Source organism: Macaca nemestrina, chromosome 19 (genome assembly GCF_043159975.1).
Source record: "Macaca nemestrina isolate mMacNem1 chromosome 19, mMacNem.hap1, whole genome shotgun sequence".
In the NCBI taxonomy this organism is placed as follows: Eukaryota; Metazoa; Chordata; class Mammalia; order Primates; family Cercopithecidae; genus Macaca; species Macaca nemestrina.
Genome location: NC_092143.1, coordinates 61,958,461 through 61,979,669, shown reverse-complemented (window position 1 = coordinate 61,979,669; position 21,209 = coordinate 61,958,461). Strand labels below are relative to the sequence as shown.

The window sequence follows — 21,209 nt, the reverse complement described above, 5'->3', positions numbered from 1 at the left end:
AATTAAATTTTAGGCACTGCACTAAAATAAGATACTAAAAATTAACAAGAGGGCTACACTGATAGTAAAAAGCCCGGAAAGTATCAAATGAGTAATCACTGAGAGAACTATAATCATTTTTCCTAAATAATAGGTGAGTTGGTGGCAACAGGGAAGACATATTAATAGCAATAGTTATCTCCAAATACTGAAAGAATGAACAGAAATATATATTGTGCTTTTCATTATACCTAAGACAGCTTAGAAACTTGGGACACTGACTTTGTTCAATATGCGGCATGATTTTTCTAGTAATTAAGGCTGCTGAAAAAATACACTTAGCTTGAAAATAATGAGTTTGCTATCACAAATAAGACATTAGAATATCTATCCAATGTTTGACTTTGAAGGTAAAGAAAAATTTGCATTTTGAAGGAGGATAAACATTATAACTTCCTAGTTTCTTGCCAGTTTAAGGTTTTACATTAGTTTGGAGAAGAATAGCAAATTAGTTTAATAATGAATGGTTAAGGTTTTCACATACTGCAGAAAATTAAAAATTAAGATGATCCAGTTTATGTGACAAATGAAAGTTTCACCAGTGACTTTCATGCATGCATTCATTTGTGCATTTATACGTACAAAACAAAGTTGTCAAATAGGGCCACTGCTGTGAATCACTAAAGTAAGGAGAAAAATAAATCAGTGTAGTGAAGAACCATCAGTGTTAAAAGAATTTTTGTAGGTTACAGAAGTAGCCAGTTACGCTTGCATACTGTGGAGACACAGTATTGCATTAAAGAGAGAAACAAAGATTTTATTTAAAAATAGGATAATTAGATAATAGAAATGATGGAAACATGAATGTAGATAGAGACTTAGTCATGCCAGCCAAGAGAGCCTAGGGGAAAGGGATGTGACTCCGGCAGCAAGATTTGAGTCTCGTGGCCCTTGAAATTTCCCACTTTAAACTAGGCAAATCAGATGACACTTTCATGCCCCATTGACATAAAAAAAATCCCACTACCATCTGGCTTCACTTCAGAGTGTTCTGCGGCTTTTCAACTTTATTCCACATCTTGTTGTGGCCTCCATTAATCGTCAGGAATAGAGCCGATCTTCCACAGTGAGGATCTTAGTGGAAGAAGCAGGTTAGGGAGGACCAACATCTAGACAAATGAAGAAAAGATAAAGTATGGATATATACACTGACATGTTAGAAAGAGGAGGGAAAATGGACTTTCGTCTTCAATGAACAGAGTTTGTTTTCTGTTTCTGAGTATTGCAAAAGTAGATATGATTTTGGTTTTGAAGAGACCAGGGCTTCTGGAAATAAGCATAACGATAAACTCAATATAGTTGTGTAAAGATTGCTGAGCATCACACAGGAAATTATTGAAGACAGAAATCATAACACGTAATAGGTGAAAGTTGCATGACTTACCATTTTCCCCTATTAAAATCTTACATGTTTGTGTAAGAGAGAAAAAATACAAATAAAAGTAACTGGTATGTTTAAAGCAATCAAATTTTTTATCAGTAGGAAAACTATTTCTTTAGATTGTATTTTAGGAAATAGTTGGGCAGAAGAGAGTTTTAAGAGGTGTGGATGTGAAAGTAATGGAGTAGGAAAGAGACACAATATAGAGATGGACTAAGAATTTTTTTAACTGCATAATTCATGTTAAATGTTGTCAGTTATAAGATATAGAGTCATATAAACACATTCAAAAAGCTATTTAAATCAAACAAAGCATAAAACCTTAATCTAAGGTAAATATGAAAATATACTGGGAACTCCATGCCTGCATACCCCTTCAATTCCGTGAGTTTATTATAATTAAATTGAAAAATAAACTTATAGATCGCTTTATATAAGCATTGGGGCTGATAGAGAAAATGTAAAAAGGTTAATAAGGAAGAGTTTTTGGACATTCCTATCAACTCCAACAAACATGATTTTGATAACTTACTTTGTTTGTATTTTATAAGCCTCAGGTACATTTCAAATAGATATAGGTGTGCTCATCAGACTTGTTTACATTAATTAAATATTCTTTCTAAAAGTATATGTCCCAGTGGTATATTCTGATGCCCTTTATGTATGCTCTGAAAAAAAAAAAGACTATAAAAAATAAAAATCTTAATATTTGCTAGATTTAAAGTGGTTGGATTTGGAATTTAAAATATTTTATACCGTCTGTATTTTCCAAGTTATTCATTGCACATATATGCTCTTAAAATTGATATTTTAATGTGTAAATATATGTAACATATGTATATAATGTGGTCTCTCTATACATATATCTGTGAGTGTATGTATATATGTAAAAATGAATGCGAATGATGGAAGAAATTTTAAAGTGTAGACTGCTTCAGTAAGACATGCAAAAAATGGCAAGTGTTCCCATGGTTTTAATGTGCCATAATGTAACCCTAATCTGGATGAGATGTGAAGTGCAGTCAAAACCAGGCTAATGTACAGAATAATGTGAAGTGATTTGGCCACAATTTGAGTAAGTATGGGATAGGTGGGTAGAGTAAGATGGCCGAATAGAAGCCACCACTGATCATCTATCCCACAGGAACACCAACCTGAACAATTATTGACACAAAAAAGCATCTTCATAAGAATAAAAAATCAGGTGAATGATCACAGTACCTGGTTTTAGCTTCATATCACTGAACGTGGCACTGAAGAGGGTAGTATAGACAGCCTTGAATTGCCAATGCCAACCCTCCCCCATATGCCAGCAGCAGCTGTGTGGCACCGAGAATCTGTGTGCTTAGGGGAGGGAGAGCATAGTGACTGTGGGACTTTGCATTGCAATTTAGTGCTGCCCTGACACAGTGGAAAACCATGCAGAACTCAGCTGACGCCTGTGGAGGGAACATTTAGACCAGCCCTAGCCAGAGGGGAGTCATCCATCCCAGTGATTGGAATCTAAGTTCTGATAAGCTTTGCCACTTGGGGCTAAAGTGTTCTGGGGTTCTAAATAAACTTGAAAGACAGTCTAGGCCAAAAGGACTAGACTGTGCAGTTCCTGCACAAGCGCTAATGCTGTGCTGGGCTCAGAGCCACTGGACTTGGGGAGCATGCAACCTAGTGACATAACAGCTGAAGCAGCCAGTGGAGTGCTTGTGCCACCCTTCCCTCAAATCTAGGCAGTGCAGCTTGCAGCTCCAAAAAAGACCCCTTCCTTCCACTTGAGGAAAGAAGAGGAAAAAGCAAACAGGACTTTGTCTTGCAACTTGGATACTAGATCAGCCACAGTAGGATAGGCCAGTCTAGACTTATTATCAATCTCAATCATAATAAAGCACAGTGATTAGAAGTAGAATTCAAGGTAGATTTTAAAAAATGGATGTGAATCAGGTTTAGCTACTGTAAATACAATTTGTTTTTTTTTTTCCTTACACTTGAGTTTGTCTTCAAAAATGAGACAACTTTAAAACTTTTGGAAACTGATGCTTATTTTATATTGACCCGGAATAACTGATCTCTATAGTTACAGTAACAAGCACAATTGAATTAGAAGATGTGGCAATGTATGTTTTATATTTAAGTGATACTCGTTTACGCTTGAAAATGTGTGATTATTATGATTATCTAGAATGATGTCATGCACCAAAAGTAAGAAGATAAATGATTTTAACCAACAATTATTATTTACTTAATGGAATGATTGCGGAAAGTGTAGACTAGATAGAGGAAAGCCCTGTTTGAAATTCATTTTTAAAATAGTGTAATTAAAGTAACTTCTATTTAGAACACAAAGGAAAATTTCAAAGATCCAAAAATGTCCTGTTGAAATGTATCTTGAAAATTTCAGACAATCTGTTACGAAACAATATGGTTGCCTGCATGAAGAAATATGTTCATGCCAAATCAGCTAGTAGGCAGATCATTAACAAACAGTATAAACAGAGAAGGAAAAGATGGATCCCCTAAAGAGATAAAGTATTTATGTATCTTGGCTCAGAAACTCACTTGTGTTCAGCCTAACAGGTAGTCCCATACAAAGACACCATCTGCTAAGTGAAGTAAAACAAATTTGGAGTTTCAACTAATATATAGCACAACAATTCAAATTTATGTAATTTATAATCTTCTCTTACAAACTTTAAAGAGAGAAAATGTATTTTCATTAGGTCAATTAGTTATGACAAATGCAGACTTGTTCAGACTTAATAGGCTGTTATCACTTGTTAGAACATGTGTGTGTGTAAGGGAGGTCATTGAATGAGATTAACTAAATAGTCCCTCCTTTCCAGCTAATCTGCCAAGTCCAGTTAGAGGACAATGTAAAGAGCTACGTTAATCATATCCTCAGTTCATGACATGATATCATCATACGCACTGACTTTGACCCTCCCTTGACTATTAATTTGGTTTTATTCCAATATAACTCTCCTATTTATCTCCCATCCTAGTGACCACTAGGCACATAGACTGCATTTGTGATATTGTCAAAACGCAATAATGGTAATCTTCCATATATTTCAGTGTTTCTTTTTATTTCACACAGACGTGTGTTTTTAAAGTTTAATCTACATAGCTAATGTTTTGTCTCAGGAATTCTTTTTAGCGTGGTTGTATACTCTGATGTCCATACACTACATTTTGCCTGGTGTCATTCCCAATGATGGATACCCTACCCAGATTCCTACCACACTCTAAATCCCCATCACAAACATCAGTGCAAGAAACACCCTTTTGCATATCCCCTTAACAGATCTACGTGAGAAAAAACAAAACAAACATATACTATATATGTTGTGTTATATGTGTTATATATTATATACGTAGAAAGCATAAAATGTTCTCTCTTTCTCTCTCTCTGTATACGAATTCACTCTTTTTCTTATTACTACCAAATATGAGATCCGTTTTATATGCCAGATAACCTTGTGGGTTTTCACTCTTTAGTAAAACACCTATTTACCAAATATTAAATTGATTTCAGCATATTTTGGAAATGTAAACCTTTAATAATAATTTTAAGGAAAGGTTGAAAATAACAGCAGATTTCAAAGAGATCATCATTATTCAAAACAAAAATAATGTATTGCCTAATAGTGAAGAGTGACTCTGCCCAAGTTTGGATACCTACTCTGTGAGGATAGTGCCAGTGTTTTGAAAAGGTGGCATCATTTTACTGCTTACACCATAGAGTACTTGGGAGATTAATAAAATAATACACAGAAGAGACAAAAAGCAAAGTCTAGCCATATAAGCACTCAATATTCCATTAATATGTTTAGATTTCTCTAATTTTGCATAGGCAATTTTGCTTCCCATACAATATTATTGAATACATTCAATATTAATGAAAGGACATAAATTGCATTCAAATAAGCTTCAAATAGTCACATCATTCTCCTTTCCACATTTTGCTGTACATATATTCTGCCCTTTTTTTTTTTTATTTCAGTTGAACAAAGCTCACATCAGGACATGAATGGAGAAGCCAAAAACGTGTTCACTCAGCATCCTCCCTACATTCGTGAGATGTTCTGATTAGATGCTTTAAAAGGTTACCAAGAAAACAGATGCTGTCTTACAAGTTAACTAAATAATGTACTTCAGAAAGGCAAGCCACTCACCATCCATTTATAAATTCAGGTATCTCATTCCCTCACCACCTCTGCTTCATTTGTCTTTAGTCATTTTTTTTTCATCCATAAGCAAAATCTTAGTCACAAATGTTAATATCACTCATTTCTAATTAGATTAAATTTGCCACCTCTAACTATGAATTTTGTGCAAATATCTCACATCTTATATTGCCCATAAATAAAATATGTTCAGGAAAAAATGATACAGAATTATGAGCACTCTTCCAAAACCTGTCTATGTAATTTTATGAGCAGGTTATTAAATTCTATAAAAATGTGTATTTTTAATATGGATTAAGGCTTTGTTCTCAACATTACTAGGAAAAAAAAGAATTCACAAAACTTCACCAAAGAAACATATTTTAAGGCCAACAGTTTAAATGGAAGTGAAATATAATCTGCTCTCTCAATAACAAGGATTTAGAATTAATTCATTCCTCAAAAATGGGAAGGAAATTAGAAAAAGCATTTATGCAATTATATAAATAAAGGTATTATGACTGGACAAAAACTATGATTTAATTGAATGACTGTACAAAATACCTTGCTGGATTTCAGTATCTGATCAATTTGACACTGGTTTAAAAAAGTTGAATAACATTGTTTAAAAATATGTTTCTGCAATTTATATTGCATTTCAGTTCTGGATATCAAGGAATATTTTGAGATTGTGTGTTTGTTTCTCACTATTTTTATTCTTATTTATTTGTTGCTCCTTTATAACTATCATCTTCTTCTATTAGCCACAGTTAACCATTCCCTATTAATTATTTGCATATTCTGCCTTTGTTCATATAGATTTAGTGTCATGTAGATATCTAAGCATATGGGCTTATGCATATATGGAGAGTGAAATAAGTATAATTCAGCAAGATAAAACATTTGAATTAGGTGATAATGAAATAAATGAAAAAAGTAAGAGTGAGTTTACTAGGAAAAACAATCTATTCAAGGTAGGATGATATAAAATTGTGGATAAGAGCACAAATTTAAACTAAAACAGGTTTGAATTCCTTTTTGCAAACTTACCTGACTTTGGAAAGATTGCTTTAACTCTCTAGGATTCAATACTCTCAAATATAAATTGGTATATTGGTACTTGCTTAATGGAGATTGTATAAAAATCAAATTATAAAATGCCCCAAAGCATGTAAACCTGCTCATGAAGTATAATAAACACTAACTGTGATCATGATGATAATGTCTTATACTCTTCATAAAGGGTTTGGCTTTAAGTTTTATTGTGGCAATCACTTAAAAATAGTTACATTTTTTTTTCACTAAATTAAATGCAAACATAGCTATGGTGAAACACAAATCTGTTAAATAAAACAAGATTCTCTAATACCGCCTCACAAATAAAAACAGTGACAAGTTTTAGAGGATTTATTATCACATAATCTCATGCTATATGTTGATGGCTGAAAGACAACTTGCAATTTTTTAAGAGGATGGGAGTAGGTTTGGAGGAAATAATTGAAAGACTAAAGTATCTTAAAAATATTCCAATTTAACAGATTGAATAAATCCAGAGAGTCATCATAGCATATGTGAAAGAATGGGTAGCCTGCTTTTTGCCTATATTAGTGATACTAGGTAAATAACAAGTGACGATATTTTGGAGATTATAATATTCCAATAATAAATGAAACTATGAGATGATGACTTATAATTCCTAGGCATTTGCTTTAAGTGTTAATCAAAAAGAAGGTAAGCCTAATACTCTCCTAATATTTACACAAATACCAGTTTGTATAAAATAAAAAATAAGCTACAAGACCTACATATCCCCACCTCCCTCCCTCCTGTCACTAAATTCTTATTAACCAACCGTCTTCTTTTCCATTCTTCTCCTTGCACTTTATTTTCCTTTTTGTGGAGAGAAAAATGAAACAGAAACAAAAATTGTCTAATTAGATGCTCACAGAGGAGTGGAATGTACTCAGAGGTACAAATAAAACCCGTTAGACTTCCTACCCTTGTAAGCTCTGTGAACCACCAAAATCCATTGAAAGAAAGGATAATGGGATTTGACCTAATCTGTTCTTCCAAGGTGCTTTGTGGTTGCTCTGAAATAGCACAAGTGTTTCACAGGTACCTGATGTCAAATTGAAGCCATTTTCAGTGCCAAAGAAAATATCTTAGTGGCATCTGGAGAAATATTAAACCATTTAGACTGTCCTAGGGAAGAGTAAGGAAATCAGCATTCCGGAATTCCATTGAGGGTTATGATTTATTTTATAAGAATTTGGAGTAGTAATAGCAAATGTTCATGGTTTACACTGAATTTTTTAGGAAGACTATGGAAAGTTTGGAAACCTTTGATTCCTGTCAAGAGCAGGAATGAAATTCAAAAGACAAAAATGCAAAAAAAAAAATGTAAAGGCTAGACAGAGATTAGACATTATTGAAAGCATGGATTCTGGAGCTCTTCTTCCTGGGTTTGAGTCATGATATACCCATTCATCAGCTGTGAGACCCCTAAGCTCTATTTCCCCTGATCTTCTTATCTGTAAAATGAAACTTATATCATAATTTATGTAAAACACATATAATAATACTTAACATACATAAATTTCATGTGCTTGTTTGTTAACTGAATGTATGCTGGGTACTATGGTATATATTTTTATGTATTATCTTGTTTGATTATTCTAAAATCCTTGCTTAGATAGCTATTTTTTTTCAAAATGGAAACATTTCTCCTTTTGAGACATTAAGAATATTGCCTAAACTCTCAGTAAACTGAGATTTGAACTCAGACTATGTTGAGTCTGTGTCCAGTGCATTTACTGTTGTTGTCAAATCTGAAAAGGATATTCCATGGAGTCTGATTTTATATTTATTTTGTACTTTATAAAGAACAACCATCTTTTCTCCAACAATACACAGACACAGGCTGCTGAACTTGATAGCCAAGATACTCCCAAATAAGTGGGGCTTGGGCGGGGAGGTAACAGTGAGGCAGACAGTCAATTCACTTGTGCATAAAGAAGTAAATGTTATGGCTGTTTTATTCTTGCAGGCATATCAGATCTCTTGGCTAATACCTGCCTCATGTGGTTGTAACATTACAAACATACCTTAGTTACAAATTCTGGCCTATAATGATGACTTTGTCAGCATTTCTCACAAAGACATTTAGTAACGCTTATATTAAAATCACATCGGCGACGATTTCATGATGGCTTTTCTAACACTTAAAATGCTAGGAGTTCATACATTTAAAAGGAATTTCCAAAAAAAATCACCAAGAGCAGAACATCAGAGAAATAATTGTCTTTCGCTGCCTCAGGCATGCTCTCACCAATCCAATTTTAACGTAGAAACAAAACACAGAGCACAGGGATAATAACAGCTATGTTTTAGAAGATAAAGCAGAAACGATAGAGGATTTGAGGAAAGTACTATAGGTTGAGTATTTTTAGCTGGCCCCAAGGGGTGGGGCATGAACAGAAAAAAAAAATACAAGATTAATATAAGCAAACATCCTCTCAATAATTGGAAGCCCAGCACCAGAATAAACTGTGTAACAATAAAAAGCATGATAAGTAAATAAAATGAGTGGCTGCCTAGATGGCGATATAAAAGAAACATCACTATGCACATGGAATAACTTGTTTTATATAAGGAAACTCTGATAACAAATGAATTCCCAGGATGCGGAAGCTAGAAGAAGTGTTTGTCTGAATTCAGCCTAAGCCTAATCTCCTACTTTTATTTAAGATGTGATGAACAGAACACTTTTGAGATGTATCCCTGCTATAGGTAGATGTTTACGTTTTTCTTTCTTTTGAAGGGAGAGAATAGAGCATAGGATCTGGCAGTCAGTTGTAGTGATAATAATCTTATATATAGATAACAAGCTCACCACTTTTTTTGTATGTAGTCTGATCTGAGCCTTTTCCCTAAGCAAGGGCTCTCCTCAAAGCAATGTGTGAAGCATCAATTTCTTTTATTTATTTATTTATTTATTTATTTATTTATTTATTTATTTATTGAGACAGAGTCTCATTCTGTTGCCCAGGCTGGAGTGCAGTGGCGCCATCTCGGCGCACTGCAACTTCTGCCTCCTGGGTTTAAGCGACTGATGCCTCAGCCTCCCAAGTAGCTGGGATTACAGGCGTCTGCCACCATGCTTAGCTAATATTTGTATTTTTAGTAGAGATGGAGTTTCACCATATTGGCCAAGCTGGTCTTGAACTCCTGACCTCAAGTGATCCACCTGCCTCGGCCTCCCAAAGTGCTGGGATTACAGGCATGAGCCACTGTGCCGGGCTAACACATCAATTTCTAAGCTTGTCTGCTAAAATGACTCCCGTGAGCTGCATTGATACTGGAGCTTCTTATTCTTGGTCATTGCCACTGCTGGATAAATATGGTTGATGAACCTGGAGGGTGGGAGAAAGACATAGACATTCCCTCCCAGAACTAAACGACAGGATCCAGCACTCTGAACAGATTTTTTAAAACTATAGGACAGTACTTAACGTATTTCTCTATTTTCCCATTTGTAGTGACAAATTACAATCCAAAGATAACAAAATAGTTGTTTTGGAATTCTGTTGAACCATACATTGAATGCTAGGGAACTGTACCTGTAGTAAACAATATTAAAGTGTCTATTAATAATGAGTATTAATATAATAAATTTTACCTGTGAAATGCTTTTGAACTATTTATTTGTTGTCATATCAGTTAATGTTCTCCCCATAGTTCCCTTTATCCCTTTATAGATAACTTGATGTATTCTATTTAAAGAAGTTCATAAAGAGGTGTCAGCTTTATTCAGTATGATTCCTTTTTTTTTTTTTTTTTTTGAGACGAGTTTCGCCCAGGCCGGAGTACAGTGGTACAATGTCAGCTCACTGCAACCTCCGCCTCACAGGTTCAAGCAGTTCTCCTGCCTCAGTCTCCCGAGTAGCTGGGATTACAGGCATGTACCACCACACCTGACTAATTTTTGTATTTTTGTGGAGTAGGAGTTTCACCATGTTGCCCAGGCTGCTCTTGAATTCCTGACCTCAAGTGTTCCACCAGCCTCAACCTCCCAAAGTGCTGGGATCACAGGCATGAGCCACTGTGCCTGGCCTTAGATTCTCTTTTGAATATTTTCTACTTATAAAATGATTAACTGGAAGTATATTTGTATACTTGCTTTTACTTAAGTGACAGGTATTTGCTCTCTGAAGCTGCAAACCAATGTACAATATACTAGAAAGCAAATTAAGACTAAAACATCTATCTGTGCAAAACTGAATATTTAGAGACATATTTTATCTAACAATGATTTCATTCTATGTAAAAACCAAAATGCTTAATATCTGCCAAAAGATGTCTAAATGTGATAGAGTTGTAGATTTCACACAGATAACATACTATCTGCCAGCCTGGGTCAGAGCTGTATTTGCAGTGAATGGCACCCCACCATCTTCATTACCGAGATGTATGGGGAATTTTTTCTGTGCTTTATTTTGGAAGAGAGGAAACGGAAAGGCTGGTGAATAGGTGACTGGCCCAGAAACAAAGGGTGTGAGTTTTAAAAATACGTTTTCTTCTTCACATGGGCTTGAACGCCTTACAAGAACAAAGATCAGAAGCTAAAAGAGTCATTTATTTTTACAAGATATGGGTGATTCTGGGAAGATGTATTGGTCAAGAGAGACTGAAAGAGGCCGTAAATCCAAGGAGAGCAGGTTTTGAGTCGGATGAGAAAGAATGTTGCAGAGTTGCTGAGAAGGCACACATCTGCCAATCTGTATGTGGAACAAAAATATTTTGGCACCTGAAATACAGAACACGTATGTATTGAATTCTAGAAATCTCAGTGCCTTAACGTCCAAAAGAGAATAATGATAATAGAAACACTCAGTTTACAGTGTTGCCCTAAACATTAAACTGGAACATTCTAGGTAAAATGCTTAGAAGATTATCTGCTCCATTGTATGCACTGAGTAAATTTCAAGTATTATTTTTTAATATTATTATTTTTTGTTAATGTTAAATTTGTGAAAATGCTCACACTTTACCAAAAGTATTTGCAGAATCCCCTAAAATATAAAGATGTTGATTTTAAAAAATTACAAAATTCCTGAGACTGTGTGGGCTATAGTAATTTAATGATGAAAATTTAGAATAATGGATAGAGAAGAGATTGTTATGTATTTGCTTACTGTCTAATCAGTGCATGTGAAGATTCTTGTAGTGTCGAGAAAAATATCTCTTCTCGTTCTTTATTTTTAAATATGTTGCGACTAGCTAATTTCACTTGTCTCAGGAGGAGGAAAAGGTGGCAACACTGCTATTACAACTACATGGGTTTTAAAAAATGTGTTTATATGACAACAATATAGATCTGCCCTCCACAGTTTGCTAATGCTATTTATTTATTTAATTCACATTACATTATTATTCATAATGCTGCATCATTCAATAAATTACACACAGATCCTGGATTCCAGTGAATCTCTCAAAGGTCATTAATGTGTTTCATTGATAATAAGCACAAATGCAAGTCTCATCTAGAAATTGAAATATCATTTATAAATAATTACTTGGTTTTTGGTTATATTGCACTATTTTGATTAGGGTCATCATTGTTTAGAAGTCAGACTCTCTTCCATTTCCAACTTCTTACCACCTCTATTCAGGTTCCCTCAGTAACCCATTGAATTTTTTTTCTCTCTCTTATGAATTCCAATAACATTCTTATACCACATTTCCAGTATCTTGTAAATACTTTCTTGAATATAGTACTTTATCAAGATAGTTTCCCTCAGGAATTTTAAGTTTTAGCATGTATTCTATATCTTATATATTTTCCCCCAACGTATTTTCTTACATGCATTAGGATGTTATTCAGTAAATGATCACTGAATTATAAGACATAGTTTATTTTACCCCACTGTTAAGCAAGGTTAAACAACAATCAGATTATGGCATTTCTTGTTTTATTCATGTATACTCACTAACTGCTGAGATAGCCCATTGTCATATTTAACCTGTGTCTGACAAAGACCTATTATACATAGAGCAGCATATGCCTCAGTACTTTTTCCTGGGACCTTCAATATGTCTGCTATTTGCTCTGAGCAATTTCACTATTAAAACTTTATACATTTAGGGCAGCCTCCGTGACTCACGTCTGTAATCTCAGCATCTTAGGAGGCCGAGGCTGGCAGATGACTTGAGCTCAGGAGTTCCAAACCAGCCTGGCCAACATGGTGAAACCCTGTCTGTACTAAAAATACAAAAAAAAAAAAAAGAAAGAAACAGCCAAATGTGGTTGCTCGTGCCTGTAATCCCAGCTACTTGGGAGGCTGAGGCAGGAAAATTGCTTGAACCTGGAAGGCAGAGGTTGCAGTGAGCCAAGATCAAACAACTGCACTCCAGCCTGTGTAAAATAAATAAATAAAATAAATAAATAAATAAGAAATGTATCCATTTAGATTAAGATGTTAATCCATGTTAAATTATAATTAATTTTATTTTGAACTCATGTTACCTCTTCAGACATTGCTAGTAATAAATCTGAGATAACTTATGATAGCAAAATTTGATACAGACAAGTAAGAAAGTAAGATGAAAATATTAGGGAGCTAGGGTCCAGAGGAAAAGAGAAACATTTTGTATAATGTGCATACTGAGGTGCTAGAGCTAAACTTTGGCCTCACTTTTAAAGATTATTATTTCGATCTACTATTTAGAGAGTTTTATGTCTTCCCTACACCACTCATAATCTTCAATCCTAATTATTTTATAAATCTGAATAGTAAAAGCAAATTAATAAAGAAGCTTGAAAATTTTCTTTGTAAAACCTCCAAGATTTAAGAATTTTTTAAATGTTAAATAAAAGGGAAAGAATTTACACATCTTAAATAATGTAAACCGTAAATACATTGTTGAGATAAGTGGCAAATCACTTCTCTTTTAACATAAGCTGTATTCTCTTTACTCATAAATCAAACTGTTTGCCATATCTAATAATGTGCTGACTGAGCTTCTAGATCACTCAGGACAGTTGACTATTTCTCTGTGTTATAGAAATCTAAATAATATTAGAATCCTCAAAAACATAACCAGATTATTATACACATACATATATAATTACATATATACATAATATGCACACAAGGATAAATCTATCTACTCTTTTTAATGAAAATATCCTATGAAGATCCAGCACGTTTCCCAATAACTCTGTGACATGTTCACCATTATTCATGTAGATCTTTCTCCACTCAATTTTTGCAAGAAAAAAGGAAAGATAACTATACCCCAAGGGTTAAAACTATTATGAAACATAGAGAAAGCAAATTAGTGCATGTCAGGGGCAGGGAGTAAGGGAAATGGGGAGTGATTGCTTAATAGATTTGGGGTTTCATTTTGGGATGATGAAAATAATGTTTTGGATATAGTTAAAGGTAATGGTTACAACATATTGTGAATGTATCCACTTTAAAATGGTTAATTTTGTGGTATATGAATTTTACCTCAATAATTGTTTTAAAGTTGTTTTATGGAAATCCAAAACTTTCACACTTTCTAACAAAAGTTAATGATTCACAGATGTATGGCTCTGAGGGAGACCACTACAAAAGTAATATTTCAATATCTTTTTGTCCAAATCTGGTCCTAATTATATATTTTCTTTTCTAGTTACTCAATCACCAACCCACTCCTCTGCCATAATCTTCCTCTTCTTTTTGTTCTCTCTCCATGTTATGTTAGTCATAACGTCCTACCATTTCTAATTCTCTTCTTATCTATCTCAGGGAACATAATTTTTACTTTCCTTGTCTCAGATTTTCCAGTTCAGAAATAAGTGTCTCACCTTTGACCTTTTTCTTTCTGTGGTACACAGAATAATGGCCATCAAGGATATCCATATCTTAACTTAATATCCAGAACCTGTGAAATTGTTGCTTTCTATGGCAATGGGAACTGCAAAGACATAATTAAATCAGTAATCCTAAGAGGAGGAGATTACTTTGCACTAGCTAAGTGGACCCAATCTAACTCAGTCCTTAAAATCCTCTACTGTTTCCCAACTGTTGTAAGAGAGGACAATGTGACTATAAAAGCATGACTTGAAAGATGCAGCATTAATGGCTTTGAAGGTGGAGGAAGGTGTCAGGAAGCAAAGAGTGAAGACTATTCCTCAAGTTGGAAAAGGGAAGGAAACAGATTATCCCATAGGCCTTAGAGAAAACTATTCAACCCTGCTGACAACTTGATTTTAGCTTGGTGAGACCTGTGACAAAGTTCTAATCTACTGAACTATGAAACAGCAGTTTTGTGGGTTTTTTTTTTTTTTTTTTTTTGATGGAGTCTCACTCTGTCACCCAGACTGGGGTGCAGTGGCCCAATTTTGGTTCACTGCAAGTTCCATCTCCCGGGTTCAAATGTTTCTCCTGCCTCAGCCTCCCAAGTAGCTGGGTCTACAGGTGCGTGCCACCACGCCTGGCCAATTTTTGTGTTTTCAGTAGAGATGGGGTTTCACCATGTTAGCCAGGATGGTCTCGATCTCCTGACCTCGTGATCCGCCTGCCTCGGCCTCCCAAAGTGCTAGGATTACAGGCGTGAGCCACCGAGCCCAGCTGTGGTTTTAAGCTACTGAATTGCTAGTGATTTATTATGGCTTCAATAGGAAACTAATACGTTTTACTTTACCCCCACATCATGTAATTTGTGGTAACTTTTTTCTTATCTTTGAAATCGATCTACTTTTCCCCACTTACACTTTTACTTCCTCATTATGATTCATTACATTTTTGGATGATAGCAATAAATTCATAAATACTTCCTCTTTATTTTGAAGTGACTTCACTCAATTCATTTTCCGCACTGCAGTCAGCATTGTCATACTAAGAGACAAATCTGACAATAGTTACTATCAAATCCTTTCAATCATTCCTATTACCTTCAGCATAAAGTCCAACCTCCTCATGTTTCACCAGGGCCTTCATAATCTATTTCCTGATTTCTCTCCATTTATCCTCTAGTGATTTATGACATAGATAGACATGAAGTTCCTGGAGAAGACAATATTTTCTTTTGCCTTTGGATATATAGGAATTTTCCCTCGTTTATATGTCACCTCTCCCTAGTTACTATGTACTTATTGTTTATCCATCAACATAAATATCACTTTTTTGGAAGTATTTCCTGAATCCAAAATTTAGGTTTCTTATCAATATTATGTTCTTACTTCCATAGACTCTTTGATAATCTCAATCATTGTATTAATCAGTCTAATAAAATATTTTGGTTTAGTTTTGACATGTAAGTAATGTACATTTTCTTCCTCGTTATATTAGTTATTAACTATTCAAAATAATATATTTCAATAAATAAATATAACTATCTTTTGCAGTATGTATGTGTAAGTACGTGTATATCAGTGTTTTAATGATTACTTAATATAATATCTACCTTTTGTAACTTTAACTTGATAGTTGCTTGTTATAGTATTGGTTTAATCAAAATTATAACCCTATAGTAAAAGCAATGCTTACTAAAGGTTGTAAAGAGTCTTCTTAAAGAGTACTTCCAGTATAAGTTGAAGGAATTCATTTATGGCTACCCATTGCATCCAAAATAATGCACTAATTGGCTCCTATATAAATTGTAGGCATACTGCCTAGGAGGAATTAACCAGCTTTTGAAAGTTTGATTTGCAAATTCAAACTTGTTAAATGACACAAAATGTCTCAGCATGTATACAGTAAAGCAATTATCACTGACATTAATTATTACATTCTAAATTGCCCTTTTAATCATGTCTTAAAAGAGGAAATTATGATTACTTTTTGCTCTCTATCATTTATCTCTTATTACTCTATTTGAAGAAGCAGTGTCTAGGTCCAAAAGAATAGTTGTATAAAGCCATAAATAAATATTTTAGTTAATAATACCTTTAAAGTTCTCAAAAAAAAGCCATATAATATTTAAATGTGAGTTATGCTAGCCACTTCTTGGTACTGGTGCTAGTTAATTACTTTATCAATTCAAATGCCATTATATATTATCTTAACATGAAAAAGTTTAAAATATTTTATTTTAAATATAAGTTGGAAATTCTTTGTATAATTATTTAACATGGAAAATATGTAAAAATGCAAGCAGAATTTTGTTGCTGAAAAAGGCCCTTTAGGTATTCAGTGATGTACTATATAGTATAATATTCAAATTCAGCAGGCTACAGGTCCAAATAACTTGGTTCTAATTCTAATTTAAATTATTCATGGACTAATTATTTGCCTTTGGGTACATTTTGGGGTATAGTTTATTAATCCATAAAAATAGGTGAATATTAAGTTGGTGAAAACATAATTGTGGTTTTCATAATACTGAAATTTGCCATTTGATATTGAAATACATTCTTAAATCAATGTGGTTATATTATACATCATTTCAATGTGCATTTCTTGCTTTATTTTTTTTTGCTAATGACTTATTACCTGCTGTTTATTTTATATTTATTTTAGATTATGAAAATGATATTAGACAGAAAGCAAATTTGGGTGATTTTCCTATTCAAGTTCAAAATAGGTCATAAAGCAGTGGAGACAACTCATAAGATCAACAACACATTTGGCCCAGGAACTGCTAACAAACATACAGTGCAGTGGTCATTAAAGAAGTTTTCAAAGGAGACGGGAGACTTGAAGATGAGGAGCATGGTGGCTGGCCGTTAAAAGTTGACAACAACCAAATGAGAGCAATCATCGAAGCTGATCCTCTTACAACTACATTCTGAAGAACTCAACATCGACCATTCTATGATCGTTTGGCATTTGAAGTAAATAGGAAAGGTGAAAAAGCTCTATAAGTGGGTGCCTCATGAGCTGAGTGAAAATTAAAAGAAAAAAAACACACAAACCAAAAAAAATCCGTCATTTTAAAGCATTGTCTTCTCTTATTCTACACAACAACAACAAACCATTTCTCGATTGGACTGTGATGGGTATCAAGAAGTGGATTTTATACAACAACTGGTGATTATCAGCTCAGTGACTGAGAAGAAGCTTCAAAGCACTTCCCAAAGCCAAACTTGCACCAAAAACAATCGTGGTTACTGTTTGGTGGTCTGCTGCTGGTCTGCTCCACTATACAACTTATTGAATCCCAGCAAAACCATTACATCTGAGAAGTATGCTCAGCAAATCAATGAGATGCACCGAAAACTGCAATGCCTGCAGCTGGCATTAGTCAACGGAAAGGGCCCAATTCTTCTCCGCTATAATGCCTGACCGCACGTTGCAAAACTGAGGCTTAAAAAGTTAAACAAATTGGGCTATGAAGTTTTACCTCATCCACCATATTCACCTGATCTCTTACCAACTGACTACCACTTCTTCAAGGATCTTGACAACTTTTTGCAGGGAAAACAAGTCCACAACCAGCAGGATGCAGAAAATGCTTTCCAAGAGTTCATCAAATCCTGAAGCACAAAATTTTACACTACGGGAATAAACAAACTTATTTCTCATTGGCAAAAATGTGTTGATTGTAATGGTTCCTATTTTGAATAATAAATATGTGTTTGAGCCGAGGTATAATGATTTAAAATTCACGGTCCAAATTCGCAATTACTTTTGCAACCTAATATTTATTCTTCCTCCTTATGTCATAGAATTGAGAGTAAATCAAACATGATAGAATATTATAAAAACTTAAAATCATAATTTAACATTATTACTAAAATGAAAAATATTTAGCTACGTCCAGGGTGAACACTTATTATACTAAATGGGTAATATAAATAATTTTAGAATTAACAATTTACCGTTTTTTAAATGTTCTCTGACAGTCACTAAATTAAAACATTTTATCTCCCATTGAAGCTATTCTACATGGTAAATTCATTATGTTGTTATGAATTGTTGCTAACTTCTATTAAAATAACACTTCAAAGTACTAAAATCATAAAACTAGATTGTTCGTATTGAGTGTTGGATGGTGCTGAGGATACAAAATATGTTTGATACTGTTGTCCATGTAATTTGCATTAAATAAAGAGCAATAACTTGCATCAAAGACAAATAAAGACAAGGATCTTGCTCTAAAAGAGATTCTAATAAGGGCAAAGTCAGATCTTTCTTTAATTCCAAATATTAGTTATAAATCTTGTATTTGTTATTTTATAAGGCTTGTCATGAAATATAAAATACTAAATAGTGCAACTGAATATTCCATGTATGCAGTGGATATCACATAATTTCATATATACCACAATTCATTAATTAAACTTAATTGTTAAAGTTCAGAGAAATTAATCAGCTTGCATCCATAGCTATGACATTAAAAATTTCAAGTTTATGGAATAGTATTTAAATTGAGAGGTGACAAAATCTCTAATACCATTGAAAAATATAGAACAGAGCTGTGTTCTAATAAGAAAAGCCCATTTGCTTAAGGAACAAAAGATGTGTGTTTGAACCCTGTTTCCCAAATATTTAATTGTATGACTTCTAGTAATTGATGGAATTTCTCTGAGTCTTAGGTTTCTGTGAAATAAAAATTTTAGGTCTACTCCACTGAGGTACAAAGCTTAACTAAAACCAATAACTTAATATATCAATTATGTAGAAGTCTGTATGTATGGTACTTAATGATAGAAAACTGTAATAATAAAGGAAAAACATTGAAACTAATGGGAGATTAAAAATTACACATAAATACACGATTTACAACGAGGAAAAGTGCAGATACCTACCCTGCGAAGTTTTAAAATAAAATAAAATACAGGTAGCCTTTTAAAATAATATATAACATATCAAGGATAAGAAAAAATTAGAGGATATTGTATTAAGGTGAAACAGTAGTTAAAGGAATTAATGGAGCAAGTCACACAAATATTTCTATCCCTTTTAGGCAGACAGAGCAGACAATTCAAGATCACAAAGTGGGTTCATATGTAACCTATTCAAGAAATAGCGTGAAAGCAAGTATGTTTGTTGAGAGAGGAAGAGACTTGCAACATATAAAATCAGAGTTAGCCTGTGGCCAGATCAAGTAAGATTTTCAAGGTCCTTGTAAGGATTTGGGCTTTTATTCAAAAGAGATGGGCTGCTTTTGGGAAATCTGAATAGAGCAAAGACATAATCTTTCTAAAATATCTCTTTTTCTGAGTGAAAACAGTCATTCAGAGGCTACTACAATAATTCAGTTGCTGAAGGTCAAAGTGGGGTAAGAAGTCAGGAGGCTATTGCAAAAGCGGCAAGAGATGATGAGATTTTTGATCAAAGAAGTAACAAATTAAATTATAAGTTATGGTCAGATTTCAAAAAAATTCTGAATTTAGAACTAGTAGAATTTGCTTGTAGACACAAAATAGACTGTACAAAATACTCAAAAATTACTCCAAATCTTTTCTATTTTATTTTTTCGCTTGCATAGCTGGCAGAAGGAAGTGGCATTTGCCAATATGAAGATGATTATAGGAGCAATACATTTAGGATATGAGGAATCTGAAGCTAAGTTGGGATGTTTACTACTAAACAGCTCCAGTGAAGGTATCACATAGGCCATTTGGCATACATGCCTTGCATTCCGAAAATTTGCATGCATGCCTGGAGATTTAAATTTGAGTTAGTTAGCATACAGATAATATCTAAAGTGCTGAGTCACTTGGAGTCGATTATTGATTGTAAAGAGCAGAGGTTCCAAGATTCCTAAAAACTTCAGAGACCGAAGACACAGAGAAAAGGGAACCACTAATAGAAATTAAGAAAGGTGTTGTGGTGAGGTAGAATGTAACTGAAGAAAGTAGTGTCCTGGAAGTCACCTTCTGCCACTACAGAAATAACAGTAACAACTATGCATAAAATATTAATGCAATAGTGACATAAAATTATAAGAGATGATGAGATTTTTTCATCAAAGAGCAGAAATGTTTGAATCCATCCTGCTAAAATATTTGTAAACATAAAACCTTATTTAGATCTATTCTATTGTTCATGATTATTTGGATTAGAAGTTACAGAAATTGAACTGTAACTCACTTAGAAAAACAGCAAATTCAAAAAGAAAAATAGATTGAATAATCAAAATATAAAGTAAGAAAAGAATATTTTTACACCTTAAAACCAACACACACAAAACGAAACCACCCTAGAGCCAGGGGCTTGAATGCCATTTGACCTCCCTTTCAGTTTTCCAACGATATTTTCCCCCGCTTGTATGTTTTATTTTCTCTCACTGCAAGCTTATTTCTCATGGGAAGACACTTGACTTCTCATAGATCTCAAGCCTCTTATAGATATTATTATATCCGATAACATCTGCTACCAGAAAGCCTGAATATTTTGAAAACTCCCGGGGAAAATCTCTGTATGGGTTAAGCTCTCTCCTGAACTAATCAGCCTTGGGTAGAGAGATGGATTCATATGAATAATAGGAGTTTTCAGTGAAAACAAAAGCATGAGGAAGGGAAAATACAAGTTTCAAAAAGAAAAGGAAAGACTCTATGATTATTGTTAAGGAAAGGATCAGAATAAAGAGAAAAATAAGGTCTGTTAAACCTCGAGACCTCATACATGTGCAAGCATCATGATCAAACATTTTTTTCAGAAATTGTTTGATCTGATTGAGTTTTGCTAAGTGTC

General features: G+C 33.8%; 1 long non-coding RNA gene across 1 annotated transcript in view; it reads left to right on the top strand.

Annotated features, from left to right (window-relative positions):
• The window catches only part of LOC105483068 (uncharacterized), a 43,919-nt gene extending 25,588 nt beyond the window's left edge, over window positions 1–18,331 (top strand). The window contains exon 5 of the long non-coding RNA XR_011616986.1: window positions 17,088–18,331. This is a non-coding gene — a long non-coding RNA (uncharacterized lncRNA). The remainder of the gene's footprint in view (window positions 1–17,087) is intronic.
• Window positions 18,332–21,209: the final 2,878 nt, after the last annotated feature.